At 49.1% G+C, this 15,768-nt stretch overlaps 1 protein-coding gene across 5 annotated transcripts in view; it reads left to right on the top strand.

Moving 5' to 3' along the window:
• Positions 1-447: 447 nt before the first annotated feature.
• MARK2 (microtubule affinity regulating kinase 2) overlaps positions 448-15,768 on the top strand; it is a 102,781-nt gene continuing 87,460 nt past the window's right edge. For 4 of the 5 annotated variants that reach the window (XM_056853843.1, XM_056853842.1, XM_056853840.1 and 1 more), the window contains exon 1: positions 448-469. The gene's annotated coding sequence lies outside the window, so the exon portion shown is untranslated. The remainder of the gene's footprint in view (positions 470-15,768) is intronic. The other variant, XM_056853841.1, reaches the window with a different exon arrangement.

The following is a 15,768-nucleotide window of genomic DNA, read 5'->3' as shown; positions in this document are numbered from 1 at the left end:
GGATTATTTGTGACAAGGTATGTTAAGTTCCTGGAAGCCGGCCAGCCCTTTCTCTCTGGGGGTGAGCTCGTGGAGGTTGGGGGGAGGGTGTGGAGGTGGAGGGGCCAGGGCACTGTTGCCGGTTTCAGTTTTCCCTGCGTATAGCTGAGCATATTTCCCCGGATTTCTCAGGGGTGCATCAGAGTGGATGTGCGCCGCCAAACAGCAGGAAGCTTTCTCTGAAAAAAAAACCAACGTGAACGAATCTCTTCTCGCTATCCCTCTACCCCCCTCCCTCCCCCCAGCGCCCTCTGGCTAGTTTTGCAGGGAGGGAGGAAGAGGCGGTGCTAACACTGTGCACAGGGAAGTAACCTTTCGGTTCTCTCTCTCACACACAAGGAATAGGACAAACGGAGCTGCTGGCCAGGAAAAGTGGCAGCCAGCCTTACTTCCCATGACCGCTGCAATATGGAAGAGAATTAATGGGCTAGTGAGTATTTGGGGGAGGGGGGCTGGGGTCCGATGACAGTCCCACGGTTGGGGCAGGGAAGGGTGTTTATGGCATCTTCTCAAGGGGCGTTTGTCACTCCCGACTCCTTTGGGAAGCAAAGGGGGAACAGGGAGATGTGTCTCCATTCATTTGGAGCTGGCCCAGTTTGCCGTGTTTACCCAGGCTTGGCAGAGGTTGTATGCGTGGTGGGTCAGGGGGCTAATGCTGGAAAGTAGGTGGTTCATCCTGGTCTCTTCTCTCTTCCTTCCTGGTCCCCCCCTCCCCAAGTTTGTTTTTCTTGTCACTCGATCCGACTACATGTCCGTGGCAAAACATGTGGTTTTTATTTGCCAAACCGGTAAAAGTATGACAGCCCTCTGTTTGTCTGTCTTGGGTCTGTACAAAAGTATACCATGAGACAAAACTGTTCACACTTGGGGGAGAACACAGACATTCAAATTATGCCTAGGACAACAGTGCATTTATGATTTAGTCCCAGAGGAGGAGGAATTGGGGGGGGGGGGGCTTGTTTTCCAAAGCTTTGTTCCAAACCTGACGTTTTTGCCTTTTGCAAACGCATGGAGTGATGTGGGTGAAGCAGAGGAGTATGGAGGACGGGGCAATAAGGTTATATACGTTGGGGGGGAATACGGCTGCATGCTGTTTGAGATGGACAGGTAGCCGTGGGAACAGAAATCCTCCTTGGTAACTTTTTTGTGTGTGTGCAGACACCATCTACAGGTTTTCACACACAAATTGCTATGGTCCTGAGGTCTAGAAACTTTAAAAATACACGCACACAAAGCTGGTGCTCCTACTCTGAGTAAGGCATCAGACTCCCAAGGGGGATTGTGGAAGAAGAGCATGTTGTTTATAGCAAATCTTGAATGGACCCTGAAATCCTGTAGACAGGCAAGGTGCTGGAGCCGTCTTAATGTATATGTCTGGGCAGTCCCACTTTTAATGGCTTTTTTAACACCTCAACTATTTTCAATTGGTGGCTTGAGAACTAATGGTGCTTCTAGGAAAGAAACCGAAGTGCCCCGGGGGGTTATTTTGGTGTCACTGAGCAATCTACAAACTCGTCATCGCCAGGGTCTTCCTCAGCACACTGGAAAACCAGGAGGGAGACAGAACTTTATCACAGTCTTGGGTGCTTGTTTTGTTTTTGCTAAAGAGCCGGGCAAGCCACGTATGTGTTTTCAGTGACTCTAGATATGGTTTCTGTGAAGCTTACCACGGGCTGGGGGTGGCTTGTTAGAAGGTTGGACCTCTGTATTCTTGCTTGGTTTTTCAAGTGTGTTCCTAGCCCTCACGGTTTCAGGCAGTGTATTTAAAACAGTGGTGTCCAGCGACCATGGGTAGTTTCCGATTCCCATTTTACAGATTTGGGGGTGGGGGGTTGAGGCTGTGTGTGTGTGTGTGTGTACCCTGTCTGAAGCCAGAGAACAAATTAATCGTGGCAGAGTTGGAATTGGAACTCAGGCCCAGCTCGTCAGCTGCACCACAGTGCTTTTGTTTGTGGGTTCTTGTGATTTGAAGTCCCGCATCAAGGTTGGTTTATGGAGGTTGGAGAGCCAGCATGGTGTTGTGGTTAAGAGTGGTGGTTTGGAGCGGTGGACTCTGATCTGGAGAACCAGGTTCGATTCCCCACTCCACATGAGCAGCGGACGTTAATCTGGTGAACCAGGTTGGTTTTCCCCACTCTTCCACAAGAAGCCAGCTGGGTGACCTTGGGCTAGTCACAGTTCTGTTAAGAGCGCTCTCAGCCTCACCTATCTCACAGGGTGTCTATTGTGGGAGGGGAAGGGAAGGTGATTGTAAGCCGGTTTGATTCAGCCTTAAGTGGTAGAGAAAGTTGGCATATAAAACCAATTCTTCTTCTTCTTCTTCTTCTATGTTCAAGTTCTTTGGTTCCCCATTTTCAATTGCAAATATTTCAGAAGATCTTTCGGAGATTGCCCACTGTAGACAGTCTCTCAGTCGTGCGTGAATAAGTAGCTCACCCCTGTATTAGAAACCTAATTAAACATTTACAAATCATATCCCGGCAAATGCAGTGAGAATGCCATGGCCTTCTAAGTGAGCTTGGCTGCAGCAGAAGGCCAAAATATTATGGAATGGCTGTTCATGTGACCGTGTACGACAGGATAACGGGTGTTTCATTTTACCTGGCTGCTACTTTCATTTTTGCACTTGGCCTCCGGTTCAGGAAACTGATGCCTTCCTGTCTGGTACACAGTTCTGAAAACAAATATTGTGTTCGCAGTGCCGCAACTACTCCGAAGCTACATGGTATCTGCCCAGATAATGTACGGAAAAACGCTCTGCTCTTCCAACTTGCATTGTTTTCAAGGAAGCGACGGGTCCCGGACTTATTCTGTGTTGCGTTTTGGATTTGGTTCTTGCCTCTCTAACATAATTCTCGCCTGTTATCTGCCCCGTGTACCACATGGCAGTGGTTTGCAAGCCACGTTTTGGGGGGTAGAGTGGTGGTGGTTGCCATCGAGAAGATCAGGACCGAGCGACAAGTGTCTCTGAAAGGGAATTATGCATCTCCTCTAGTAACGTACAGCTGTGGGAAGAGGATTGGGAATGTTCTGTGGCACGTTGTTGGGTTGCATAAGGCCCCGTAGGCTTAGCCAGAACCAGAGCTGTATTCTGAATGAACTGAACGTATCATCCTAGAACATGCCTTGGAATCTCTGCGATGGGATGGCGGGCTCCTTGGCCAGTGGGTATGCAGCGATACTGCTTTATTTTTGCACCTTGTTGAACACATGAAGCTTCCTTATACTGAATCAGACCCCTGGTCCATCAATGTCAGTATTGTCTACTCAGACCGGCAGTGGCTCTCCAGGGTCTCAGGTAGAGGTCTTTCACATCACCTACTTGCCTTGTCCCTGTAACTGGAGAAGCCAGTGGTTGAACCTGGAACCTTCTGCATGCCGCCAGAGGCTCTACCACTGAGCCATGGCCCCTCCCCAACCTTCCTCCTTGGATTGTATTAGGGATCCTAGCACACAACTGCTTCCATGCACACCACTGTGATTTGCTGTCACACTTTGCCGAGGAGCCCATCTGTACACCCCGAGGGTCTAGGCGTAGGATGCACACGCTTGAAACTGAAACGTAATCCGGCCTCGATCGTCATCACCGGTGGAAGGTTGGTGGGAGCCCCCTGGCCCTCGATGCTTTCCCTTCTGGCCACCTTCCAGCGAGCAGCTTGATATATTGTTGAATCTGTAAGGACAGCATGTGTGAATGGTATGAATAAGAGAGTAGACGGCGCCTGAGGGGGACCAGAAACGGTAATGGGAGAAGAATAATGAGCCATGGAGGCCACTGAAGGCTCAGGCCAGGCTGGAAACGGAACGGGCTTACGGTTGCCTGGGCATCTGAAAGAAATTGACATTGGCACTAAGAATGTGAAATATTTGTGCAGGCCAGAGACTCTTTTGGGGCTGGGGCTGTAGCAAAGCTCGTCCTGCGTGCTTGGAAGATTTTCTCTGTGACCCTGAGGGCTAGGGTCATCCTTTTAGAAGGGGAGGGCAGGCGGAGTTGAGTCCTGTGTGTTCTGACCTGGCCCTTTGTGGATGACTATTATATTTTCTTGGAATGTTTACTTCCAAACATGCCTGCGTTTTCTTTGTCACCGAGTCAGTTCCCCCTTCCAGATCGAGTTATCTCCAGAGAATGTTTTGCTTCTCAGGAACCTTTGCTGCCGTCGCCAAAAAGAGCAGTTCAGACCAAGCAGGGACTTGAAGGTCGCTCGCTCGCATGAGTTGCTTTGTGAAGACCACGGTTGAGGGGGTCGTGGTGGCCTCTGGGAATTTCCTAAAGTGGAAGATGGATTTGTTAGAAGGTATATTGCACCCCTCCCCCCCAAGTCAGAAAGTTTTGATCCCTTTTCCCTTGTAAACAAGCTGGACACAACGTGCTCTTTCTGTGGCTCTTATCTTAAAAGTGGAGCTCTGGTGTCAGTTTTTGAGATACTGCAAATCTGTTGGCTGGTTCAAGGGGCCCCAGTGGAGAGCCAAGCATTGCTGCCTAAGTGGGGCTGCAGAGGACAGGGGTGGTTTTGAGGGGCTTTGGATGACTTGCATGAGGTACCTTGTCAGCTGAACCTGATGACTCAGATTTATTGATACAGCATAAGCCAGTAAAACACATACCGTATTTTTCCGTGTATAACACGCTCCCATGTATAAGACGACCCCTATTTTTTTGAACCCAAAATTAAGAAATCAGGGTCGTTTTATACCTGGAGGCGTGTAGGGAAAAATATGGGCGGGGAAGAGAGCGGGGACCCTCGGAAGGCCAGTCACTGGCCGACCAGGGCGACCGGGCTCTTTCCCACCCACTCTTCCATGTATAAGATGACCCCCATTTTTTTTCTAATTTTTTAAAGAGAAAAACACCGTTTTATACACGGAAAAATACGGTATATCGTTTATACAGAAAGTAAAACATTATAGCAGTTCAACCAAAAACATTCCTAATTAAAATTTCCAAATAATTTATGATAGACTAAAATTGACCAGATTACGATTTAATCTAATTGCAATTGCCCAACATTAGGCGTCGAACTTTATGAACCCGATGAACTTAATAACACTTAGGAGAGCCAAAGCTCCCTTTGTCAGATATCTCGGAAGCTCATACCCCGAAAATCTTGTTGGAGTCCAAGGTGCTGCTGGACTCGAATCTAACTGTTCTACTGCAGACCACCACGGCTACCCGCTGAAGCTAGCCTAATTATACTTAGCATTTGTAGAGCAATGTAGAGCATTCAAAGTGCCTTTCTCATAAGGGATTAGACAAATTTGCAGAGGATAATTCTGTTGACAGCTGCTAGCCGTGATGGCTGAATGGAAACTTCATGTTTAGAGGCAGTATACCTTTGAATCGGCTGGGGTGGGGGAAGCACAACAGGGCTTCTGCCTTTCTTCCTTGCCTGCAGGCGTCCAGAAGGCAACTGACTGCCCACTACAGGAACGCATGAAGCTGCCTTATACGGAATCAGACCCTCGGTCCATCAGGGTCAGTATTGTCTACTTAGACCGGCAGCAGGGTCTCAGGCAGAAGTCTTTCACATCACCTGCTGCATGGTCCTTTTTAACTGGAGATGCCGGGGATTGAACTTGGAACCCTCCACATGCAAAGCAGATGCTTTACCACTGAGCCAGGGCCCCTCCCCAAAAATGAACACATGAAGCTGCCTTTTACTGAATCAGATCGTTGATTCATCAAAGTCAGTATTGTCTGCTCAGACTGGCAGCAGCCCTGGTTGAGATCTTTCACATCAGCTGTCACCTTTAACTGGAGATGCAGGGGACTGAACCTGGCACCTTTTGCATGCCAAGCAGATGCTCCACCACTGAGCCATGACCCTTCCCCAAATGGAAGGAAAATGATAGCGAATTATGGGTGAGATGAACCCTTGGTCCCGCTGGGCTCGTGTTATATTATCACAGTAATTCTTAACAGCAGCTCTATTGCATAGGTTGTTGTTATCCCATATTCTCAGTGGGTGAAATCTGGTGTCTTGTTCAAGGCCTAGTGAGCTCCTGGCAGTGGTGAGATTTTAAACTGGGCCTTTCTAGTTGATGGCTTTGCCTCTAAACCTCTGCACAAGCTCTGTTCTCAGCAGCAAAAAACTCCCCATGTAGCCTGGTGAACATCTCAAGAACATAAGAAAAGCCATGTTGGGTCAGACCAAGACCCATCAAATTCAGCAGTCTGTTCACACCAGTGGCCAACCAGGTGCCTCTAGGAAGCCCACAAACAAGACATCTGCAGCGGCATTATCCTGCCTGTGCTCCAAAGCACCTCATATAAAAGGCATGCTTTTCTGAGACTGTAGAGAATAGGTATGCATCATGACTAGTATTAATTTTGACTAGTAGCCATGGATAGCCCTCTCCTTCATGAACATGTCCACCACTCTCTTAAAGCCTTCCAAGTTGGCAGCCATCACCACATCCTGGGGCAGGGAGTTCCACAATTTAACTATGCGTTGTGTGAAAAAATACCTCCTTTTATCTGTTTTGAATCGCTCACCCTCCAGCTTCAGCAGATGACTCCACGTTCTGGTCTTATGAGAGAGCGAGAAAAGCTTCTCCCTGTCCACTCTCTCCATACCATGCCTAATTTTATAGACCTCTATCATATCTCCCCTTAACCACTGCCTTTCCAAGCTAAACAGCCCTGAGTGTTTCAACTATTCCTCATAGGGCAGTTGCTCTAGTCCCCTGATCGCTTTGGTTGCTCTTTTCTCAAGGTGGGCTTCCTAGAGGCACCAGGTAGGCCACTGTGTGAATGGGGCCACTGTGTGAACAGACTGCTGGACTTGATGGACCTTGGTCTGATCCTGCATGGCCTTTCTTATGTTCTTATGTCTTGTTTGCTTGAGTTACTTGGTGCTCATTGCTCCAGAGGTAACTTATAGCAGAGCACCATATTTCTCTTGCTCCGTGCAGCACATAGGAGTTCCTGCCTTCCATAGGGTCCCAGATCCTGTGGGGTGTCTCTTTTCCCTGAAGGAAGGCAGGGCAGTTATAGTTCCATGCCTTGGGGGAGTGTTAGTGGGAACTAATGAGGCTGCTTTTCCTGGGAGCTGTAAACAACTGGAAGCCATCGACTCTGTTCCCTGGCTCCCTCCTGCCTGGCTTTTAAAAAATTTCTTGGCCTGTTTCCTGGCTGTGCTTGGCTCTGTGGCGAGTCCCTGGAATTGCAGCACAAAAACTCACTTTGACTTCACAGTGTGAAGGGCGAGCTGGATGCTTTCGAAACGGCCCAAGGTGTTTTGGTGTCTGCAGTGCACCAAAGATGCCTCTCTCGCTCTCTGCAGGGATCCGTCTTAGCAGAAGGGCCAGGAGGCTCAGCTGGGCAGAGTAGTGCCAGCCGTGCATTCTTGAGTTGGTTCAGCATGGCATTTGAATGGAAGAACTCCCAGTTGGTTCTCTCCTCTGCTCCAGTGTGATGTCTGAGGCACGAAGCTACCACTTAAAGCCCTGAATTCGGTTGGCACATTGCCCTTGCTTTTTAGCCAGGGCCCTGTACGTGAAGCTGCTTTATAGAAAGTCAGAGCATTGGTCTGCCAAGGTCAGTCTTGCCTACTCTGATTGGCAGCAGCTCTCTAGGGCCTCAGGGTGGAGGTCTTTCATGTCACCTGCCACCTGGTCCTTTAACTGGATGTGCAGGGGATTGAACCTAGGACCCTCTGCTCATTAGCTGCTTTATTAGCATCTCTTGTCAGCCTTGTTTCACATGAACACATGAAGCTGCCTTATACTGAATCAGACCTTTGGTCCATCAGAGTCAGTATTGTCTACTCAGACTGGCAGCGGGTCTCCAGGGTCTCAGGCAGAGGTCTTTCACAACACCTACTTGTCTAGTCCCTTTAACTGGAGCTGCTGGGGATTGAGCCTGGGAACTTCTGCATGCCTAGCAGATGCTCTACCAATGAGCCACAGCCCCTCCCCATAGCTCTCCAGGATCTCAGGCAGAGGTGTTTCACATCACCTACTTGCCTAGTCCCTTTAACTGGAGATGCCAGGGATTGAGCCTGGGAACTTCTGCATGCCAAACAGATGCTCTACCACTGAGCCACAGCCCCTCCCAGAGCCTCAGACTTACACCGTTTTGCTCCCTTTATTTACCATGAGCTGGAGAGTCCCTCCTTGATCAGACGCTCCACCTGCCAGCCGCCAACTGCAAAGGGCAAGTAGAGAGACATTCTTAGTGGCCGCTGTGCAATTGTGCAACTCTTCTACCGCTGTGAAACTTTCTCCTTGGGGCTTGCATTAAGTGACTAGAGTGATGCAGGCGTGGGGTACCTTGATTGGAGCATTTTGTTCTGCGCGCTTTGGCTTTTCTTTCCAGCTTTTGCAGCAAGCCCTTGGGAAACCGCAGGATAAGAAATTGAGCTAACTTAATAGGCATTCAGCCTTGTATACAGCCTGGGTTGCCTCTGGTGAGCAAAGCTAATTATCAGGTGACCAAGCGAGGCAGCGTGGTTTCCTTAGCTCTTTGTTCCTGCGTAACTGGGGGCCAAATGACAAGTGACGGTGGCCGCGGGTCCATTGCGCACGCAGCATGGTGGCTCCCCCCAGAGCTCTTGTCCACCCCTTGCACAATTTCAGGTGCAGAACAACCCCCCAAGGGCTGTTTCTACGCTTGAAAAGGCCCAGGGGAGGGGCCTCTGCACTGTGCACCTGGTCCCAATCGGGACCTCACCACGGGATGGGGGAGGGGCTGAGGCTCAGTGGTAGAGCCTCTGCTCAGCATGCAGAAGATCCCAGGTTCAATCCCCGGCATCTCCAGTTAAAGAGACTAGGCAAATAGTTGATGTGAAAGACCTCTGCCTGAGTATAGTGTCCAGATCATGCGAAGTGATGGTATCACTTTACTCTGCTCTGGTTAGACCTCACCTAGAGTATTGTGTTCAGTTTTGGGCACTGCAATTTAAGAAAGATATAGACAAGCTGGAACTTGTCCAGAGGAAGGCAACAAAGATGGTGAGAGGCCTGGAGACCAAGTCCTGTGAGGAAAGGTTGAAGGAGCTGGGTATGAAAAGACTGAGAGGTGATATGATAACCATCTTCAAGTACTTGAATTTCCTGCATTGTTCAGGGGGTTGGACTAGATGACCCTGGTGGTCCCTTCCAACTCTATGATTCTATGACCCTGGAGAGCTGCTGCTGGTCTGAGTAGACAATACTGACTTTGATGGACCAAGGGTCTGAGTCGATATAAGGCAGCTTCATGCATTCATGTGATGGACCCATGACTGCTGTAACTTGTAGTTTGGCCCTGACTGAGGTAGGGGACGACAGACAGGCCATTTGATAGACCCTGGTCTTCCAGTTGCTTGTGTAGACACCTTGTGAGACTTGTTAGTTTGACCAGCCTCCCAAGAGCGGCCAGAGGAAGAGAGCTCGGTGTTTGCTGCTCCCCCCCCCCCGGTTTGCAGCTTGCCAAGGGAGAACTGCAAAGCTGGCAGGCGTCCTCATGTGCAGTTAATCTTGTGGTGCATACGAAGTTGTCCGTCATTTTTTCTCTTCCTCCTCCTCGCCCGGCACTTTCCAACGTACTGGTGTCTTGCCAGCTTAATTGCAGAACAACCCCAGAGTAACGGTGTACGTAGCTATAATTACTGTGATCGTTTCAACGGGTGCCTGGTTGGGTTTTCCCCCTTGGAAAGGCATTAGCATTTGTAGTCTTGTTTGAAAACATCGGCTGTCATATATGCCTGTTCCCGAACAGAGGAGGATCAGTCTTCGTGGACAGCTTGCCAGGCTGCTGGCCTTGGATGATTGTAGTAGGGTGAATAAATTCATGTTGGTTTAAGAGTTAAAAAGGAGGCGAACAGAATCCTGGAGGGTGGAAGTGTTTTCTTTGATATCCCTCAACTTGGAAGTCTTGGGAGCAGTTGACATTTTAAGTGACCCTCCATTCTGACGATGATGATAGCATCTGACAAAGGGAGCTTTCACTGTCAACAGCTTGTATTCCGAAAATCTTGTTGGCCTCCAAGGTGCCAGTGTGGCGTAGTGGTTAAAGCGGAGGACTCTAATCTGGAGACCTGGGTTCAGTTCCCCCCTCCTCCACATGAAGCCGGCTGGGTGACCTCGGGCCAGTCACAGCTCTCTCAGAGCTTAGGCCACGTAAAGGCAGGCAATGGCAAACCACCTCTGAACGCCTCTTGCCTTGAAAACCCTATGGGGTCGCCATAAGTCAGCTGTGACTTGACAGCACACACACACACACACCCTCCAGGGTGCTACGGGACTCGAATCTAGCTGTTCTAGAGAGCCAGCGTGGTGTGGTGGTTTGGAGCAGTGGACTCTGATCTGGAAAACTGGGTTCGATTCCCCACTCCACTTGAGTGGTGGAGGCTAATCTGGTGAACTGGATTTGTTTCCCCACTAGGCATGAAGCCACCTGGGTGACCTTGGGCAAGTTGCAGTTCTATTAAGAGCTCTCTCAGCCCCACCTACCTCACAGGGTGTCTGTTGTGGGGAGGGGATTGTAAGCTGGTTTGAGTTTCCCTTAAGTGGTAGAGAAAGTCGGCATATAAAAACCAACTCTTCTTCTACTGTAGACCAAATTGGCTACCCTCTGAAACCACATTATTTTTGTGATCCTTTACACTAGCCTTCTAAAATCTGTCACTAAAGTGTGGCTCTATCAGTAGTTCTTAGCCAAGATGGCTAAATGGAACTGCCTGTTATTGGAGGCAGCTTGCTACAAATATATTTTGCTTCCTGAGAGCATCTGGACCAAAGGATTGTATGGACTTTTAGCCTGATCCAGCAGGGCTTTTCCTATGTTTTTTTAGCTCTCACTTTGCAGATGGGATGGATGGGGTTGAGGGTAAGAGATGGCCATTTGCCAAAATCCACCAAGTGACTGTTTTGTTGTTGTTGTTTTGCCATCAAGTTGCAACCGACTTATGGCGTCCCAGTAGGGTTTTCAAGGCAAGAGACTATCAGAGGTGGTTTGCTGTTGTCTGACTCTGCATAGTGACCCTGGTATTCCCTTGGTGGTCTCCTATCCAAATACTAAGGAGATGTAGTGGTTAAGAGCAGCGGACTCTAATTTGGAGAACCGGATTCGATTAGCCACTCCTGCACATGAAACCTGCTGGTTGACCTTGGGCTAGTCACAGCTCTCTGAACTCTCTCAGCCTCACCTACCTCACAAGGTGTCTGTTGTGGGGAAAGGAAGGGAAAGCAATTGTAAGCTGGTTTGAGTCTCCTTAAAGGTGGAGAAATTCAGAGTATAAAAACAAACTTTTCTTCTTCTAACCAGGGCCGACCCTGCTTAGTTTCTGAGATCTGACAAGATTAGGCTACCTTGGGCAAGTGACTGCTAAGATCTGCTTCAAGGACATCTTGGCTGCTACTCTAACCCTCTGTCCTGCGCAAACGTTAGTCTTTAGGATGCCACAAGACACTTGTTAATACTATACCAGTTTTAATGGTTTGGTTGTTTTCTTAGTAGATAGAAAACTTGTTGTCAAGCTGGAACGTGTCCAGAGGAGGGCAACAAAGATGGTGAGGGGTCTGGAGACCAAGTCCTATGAGGAAAGGTTGAAGGAGCTTCGTATGTTTAGTCTGAAGAGAAGACTGAGAGGTGATATGATAACTATGTTCAAGTACTTGAGGGGCTGTCATATTGAGGATGGTGCCGAGTTGTTTTCTGTTGTTCAAGAAGGTTGGACCAGAACCAACGGGTTGAAATTAAATCAAAAGAGTTTCCGTCCAGACATTAGGAACAACTTTCTAACAGTTAGAGTGGTTCCTCAGTGGAACAGGCTTCCTCAGGAGGTGGTAAGCTCTCCTTCCCTGGAGGTTTTTAAGCAGAGGCTAGATGGCCTATCTGTCAGCAATGCTGCTTCTATGACCTTAGACAGATGATGAGAGGGAGGGCACCTTGGCCATCTTCTGGGCATGGAGTAGGGGTCACTGGGGATGTGGGGGGAGAGGTAGTTGTGAATTTCCTGCGTTGTTCCTGGATGACCCTGGTGTTCCCTTCCAACCCTGTGATTCTATGATTCTGTACCTTGAATGCTGTGGCAATGCCTTACAGTCAGCGCCACATTAGTATATGCTTTTAATGCAGAGATCTGCTGTGGAGATGCATCTCGGTTAGTGGAAGCCTTCAGTTTGCGTGTTTTGGGGGAGGATAGTGGAGTCGCCGAATGCCGAGAATGGAAAGAGCAGAGAGCATTACTCAAGAGGGACTTTTCACTGGGGTTGCGCGGGGAAGAGAGAGAGAGAGTTGTCATCTCGTCCTGTCACGGCAAATCCCTGGGCAAAGATGATGAGTCAACAGAGATTCCAGACGGTTGTCTCCGCTTGATCTGCCCTCCCCGAGGTAACTGATCCTGACAGATTTTGTGCCTTGCAGCCTGATCGCAGTACTGTGATACTGGAATTGTTCGTGTCTGTCTCTTTCTTCTCTCTTTCTCCTTGTGAATCGGGCTAGTCTTGTAGCAGGAGCCATCTTACCTGTTGGAGGTGGGGTGGGAAAGAGGTGCGCCTGTGAATACACATCCACGCCCACACTTATGCACACACTCCTCACACCTTATCTGTGCGCACAGTAAAAATAGAAGGATGTTAATTGCTCTAGAACTGTGGCTGCCTCCTGGTTCTGTGCTGAAAATTGCAGACACGGCTTCAGGAGATAAAGGGGCAGAGAATCAGTCCCTTTCACCCCACTGTAAGTGTACGAGGCATACACATGAACACATGAATCTGCCTTATACTGAATCAGACCCTTGGTCCATCAAAGTCAGCATTGTCTACTCAGACCAGCAGCGGCTCTCCAGGGTCTCAGGCCGAGGTCTTTCACATCACCTACTTGCCTAGTCCCTTTAACTGGAGATGCCGGGGATTGAACCTGGGGCCTTCTACATGCCAAGCAGAGGCTCTACCTCTGAGCAACAGCCCCTCCCTGCTCCAAACCACTGCTCTTAACCACTACACCTTGCTGGCTTTCTAACTGAGTAATTGAGGGGAGTGCGTACTAAGGCCCACAAAGCAGAATCGTCTCTTACGCCTGAAGGATTCCGGCATCAGTGCCAGTTGCCGAGGTGTGGCGCCCTCCTGGGTAAGGCCCTCTCCTGCCTGCCTCCGAACCTTCCTTCCTTTTGAAAACAGGGACCAGCAAAGGAGGTCCTTTCCCGAAGAGAGCTAAGTGGATCTGGCTTAAAGGGAGTTACCAAAAGAAGTGTAACTAATCCACGTTAGGCAGCCTTGAAAGTGCACCCGAACAGCCGTACGGGATTACGAAATAATTAAATTGCGTTACTTTCAGTTGCCCGGAGCTCTCTTGCTTCCTTAAAAATGAGGGGGTGGGGAAGAGAGAGAATTGTGGCAGGTTAATATCCCTTCTCAAATCTCACCCTTTTCTTGGCTTAAACTCCTTTGGCTCTGTTCAGAAATGAAGCTGGAGTGGATCCAACAGAATGCCCATTTCCTACCATGTAGGAAGAGCTCCGCTGGACCGTGCTAGCGATCATAGAATCATAGAGTTGGAAGGGACCACCAGGGTCATCTAGTCCAACCCCCTGCACAATACAGGAAATTCACAACTACCTCCCCCCAACACACCCCCAGTGACCCCTACTCCATGCCCAGAAGATGGCTAAGATGCCCTCCCTCTCATCATCTGCTTAAGGTCATAGAATCAGCATTGACAGGTCTGTCTCGTTCGGGCATCCTGTTTCACACAGTAGCCAACCAGTTATACAGGAGGGTCAGCAACAGAGCACAGAGACTGAGGCCTTCCTCTTATGCTGCCTGGTAGCACAGGGATTTGTCGGTGTGCTTCCACTGTACATGGAGGTTCTTCCCTTTAGTCACAATGGCTGGCAGCCATTGATGGGCCTCTCCTCCTCCACGAATCAGTTCAGTTTCCTCTTAAAGCCCTCTATCCTTGTGGCCATCACTATCCCCACTGGCAGTGAATTCGACAATATACAATTATTATTATTTTTTGCTCCTGTGCTACTGACTTGTCTCGCTTTCACAGTCTAGATTGTAAACTCCTCAGGGGCAGGGCCCGTTGTCTTGTTTGCTACTCTAAAAAGAAGAAGAGGAGTTGATTTTTATACGCCGACTTTCTCTACCACTTAAGGGAGACTCAAACCGGCTTACAATCACCTTCACAACAGACACCGTGTGAGGTAGGTGCGGCTGAGAGAGTTTGGAGAGAACTGTGACTTGCCCAAGGTCACCCAACTGACTTCGTGTGTGGGATAAGAGAAACAAATCCAGTTCACCAGATTAGCCTCCACCGCTCATGTGGAGGAGTGGGGAATCGAACCCGATTCTCCAGATCTGACTCCACCGTTCCAAACCACCGTTCTTAACCACTACACCACGCTGGTTCTCATGTTGTACATCAGTTATGGTGGTGTTTTGGACATGGCGCCCATACCTTCCATGCCACGTGAAATAAAATAATGGGACGTTTTACAAACGGGCTGCGTCAGGTTGATTTGGAAAACGGTTGGAGGTGGCCTGGTGGAACGAGCACAGCCAGAAATACTACCTGCAGCTGGGGGTGAGAATGAAGGAGCTGTGTTTCTGTACAGACTTGTACATGTGCTCTGTGTGTGCGTGTGTGTGCCTCCAAACAGAAACCAAGCAAACAAGGCTTGTCTCACCCTAGGGCTGTCTGCATCCAACGTGACGTGCAATTTTGAGGGGGGGGGAACCCATAATCAGTGAGAAGAGATGGGATCTGACTTAATAATTCTGTCTCTTTGTATTCTGGAGGCTCTTTGCTCTGATCAGTAGATCTGCTGTGAATTTCACAAAGTTGAACTTGCCACTAGTTGCGAGAAGAGGGGTCAGCTGTAAACTGGTAAACTAAGAGGTGGTAAGGCAAGAAGTAAAATGCCCAGTACGTTTGGATTAAAAATATTATATCTTCGGGGACATAAATTCTCATCCCAATTAACACTGCTTTCTCAGTTGACTGTCAAGCTTTTTAAAGTGGATTGCTCTTGCAGCTCGATGATTGTTTTGCTTGTTATTAGTCGACTCTTGAATGTCTTCCCAGAATCCAGCAGCAGAGAGATTCTGAACTGGAATTTTTATTTGACTGCTGTGTTATAGATTTTTTAAAAAATGTGATCTATGTGCCCTGACCTGAATGGCCCAGTCTCATCAGATCTTGGAAGCTAAGCAAGATTGGCCATGGTTAGTACTTGGATGGGAGACCCCCAAGGAAGTCCAGGGTCGCTATGCAGAAACAGGCAATGGCAAACCACCTCGGATCATCTCTTGCTTTGAAAACCCTATAGAAGTGATGGCGAACCTTTTAGAGACCGAGTGCCCAAACTGCAACCCAAAACCCACTTATTTATCGCCGAGTGCCAATGCGGCAATTTAACCTGAATACTGAGGTTTTAGTTTAGAACAGGGGTGGGGAACCTTTTTTCTGCCAAGGGCCATTTGCATATTTATAACATCGTTCGGGGGCCATACCGGGTGTAGATCTCCTGGTGTGTGTGTGTGTGGGGGAAGCTAGGGTTGCCAGGTCCTCTTCACCACTGGCGGAAGGTTTTGGGGGTGGAGCCTGAGGAGGGCGGGGTTTGGGGAGGAAGACTGCACAGCCATAGAGCCCAATGGCCAAAGTGGCCATTTTTCTCCAGGTGAACTGATCTCTATTGGCTGGAGATCAGTTGTAAAAGCAGGAGATCTCCAGCCACCACCTGGAGGTTGGCAACCCTAGGGGAGGCTATGCAGAGAAGGCTTGGAGGGTGCCTCTGCTCC

Source organism: Euleptes europaea, chromosome 7 (genome assembly GCF_029931775.1).
Source record: "Euleptes europaea isolate rEulEur1 chromosome 7, rEulEur1.hap1, whole genome shotgun sequence".
Lineage (NCBI taxonomy): Eukaryota > Metazoa > Chordata > Lepidosauria > Squamata > Sphaerodactylidae > Euleptes > Euleptes europaea.
The sequence above is the reverse complement of the archived record's forward strand: the minus strand, read 5'-3'. Positions and strand labels throughout refer to the sequence as shown.